Genomic DNA, 2,001 nt, shown 5'->3' with positions numbered 1-2,001 from the left:
ATCATTTGCAAATTGGTAATGACGGTTAAAAGTGATTAGGGGAGAGGCGAGAGACATGTACAGTATGGAGCACAGCTGAAGACGCACTGTCACGAGATATAAGCAACTCCTCTGCAGGATAAATGCTGTTTTATTCAGTCATTTGAGCAATTTTAGGGAAAGTATTGCTTTTTCCAGCCTATGTTTTCGATGGTAACCCATTGTCAGTCAATAGTGAAAGTAACTGCATATAACTGTCTTGTCATTGACTGACACCATGGTGAAGTTAGTTTTACTTTGCCAATGAGTTCAAATAATAGACGAGTGCAAATGCGTGAAGGCTATGCTAGGTTTTAGTAAAGCATGGTTTAGGAATGACTATTCCATACGGTCTCGCAAGCAGCCTCCTTCAAATGCGCCACTGAATGTCAAAATACTGATGCATTTATTTGACATCACGCTTTGCGCCGTTGAAGGGAATGACAGATGTCATTCTCATGTGTTTAAATGATGTTACGCCCCAAACACACCCATGACTGATTAAAAAACCTAGGAACACCTTGTTGCGCCATGCGCTCGACATTTGATAATGAAAACCCTCCCAATGTGGACTGGACATCCTACTAAATTTGAATAAGCTTTTGACGAGTGACGATGTGCTTTTGACTGTCATGATAGGGCCCTATACCTCAAGTAATAAGGGCCCATCCATGCTGAATTTCTGACAGTGTTTTATCTGTTAGGCTTTGCATCCACATTATTACAGTTTTTTTCGATCGCTTTGATGCTTGTGTCAACTCTGACATTACTTTTTCAAAACAGTTAATACCCATGTCTGAACAAAAGCACTCTGGCCAAAATGACACATTTTGCTCGCAAAAATGTTACTCTCAAAACACTTAAAACATGCAGCAAAACAAAATTTGCCTTCAAACAACACATCCTGTCGTCAAATCACTGTGTGATTTCAATCAATCATTACACACTGGACCAGGGGGTCAGGAGCATGCAGATTAGCTTCGGCATGTTAGCATACGCCATTTTCAAGTATGGCGCCTCATGGAGCATTTGGAACCAGCTCCGTGCATGAAAGTCTGTGTTGGGCACGAGCTCTCATGTGCGTACATGTTGGTGGGTGGGTACCTATCCGGCGGCTACAGCGGGACTCCACTCAGACTCCACGCACATTCCCGAGCAACTTTTTCTTCTTCTTGTGACGTGGCAAGCAAGGTATGTGCATTATCGCCACCCTCTGAACTGGAGGACGATTCTCTTTTTACAGAATATCCAATAAAATTGATGTTGGTCCATGCGTCATTTCCAGCTTTGGAACTTGGCGCATGGTCTGAGCCGACTGGCGCTGGATCCGAACCCCTGTGTTCAATATGGCGTTGACTATGAATTGGCCGGATTTACTAGCCTAGCCTCCACCATTCATTTCTATGGAGGGCAGGACTTAGTCACTCTCTCCAGTTATATATAATACCTCCATGCACTGGACAACAAAATGCAAAATAATTCTCAAAATGAGCATTTTTGCAATGTCTGTTCCATTTGTTTCTCATTTTTCTGGTATCAGACAAAATCTACTGAATAAAATAAAATTGTATTCATTCCTCCCAAGATGTAACTGTCATTGACATGTAAGACCTACAGTAAGCACCTACTGTAGACAAGACAAATTTCACTGAACTACAACTTGTAATTTTTCATCGAATTAGACCTACAGTAAACACCTTTTGTGCTGTTTTCTTCACTAAATAGACAATACAGTACTTTCTCTACATGTGCCATAAGATCCATAATTGCAAATAGCAACACACAACAGACATGGCATCTCATACGGATAATGAATGATTGCTGAATGAAGAATTGTGCAAAGGAGTTTCACACAGGTGTATCAGAGATTCAGACTTATGCAAGGAATCTCTGGGGACTTTGAATGACATCTGTGTTTTGACTGTTTTGCAAAAGGGTGTGAGAAATGTGTGAGTGAAAATGTGTGAACACAGTCGCAAGAGA

This window comes from Alosa pseudoharengus, unplaced genomic scaffold, assembly GCF_046254945.1.
Source record: "Alosa pseudoharengus isolate Yale_2024_CS ecotype anadromous, Long Island Sound unplaced genomic scaffold, YU_APseudo_1.1 YU_APseudo_1.1_scf_19, whole genome shotgun sequence".
In the NCBI taxonomy this organism is placed as follows: Eukaryota; Metazoa; Chordata; class Actinopteri; order Clupeiformes; family Clupeidae; genus Alosa; species Alosa pseudoharengus.
Note: the sequence above shows the minus strand (reverse complement) of the source record.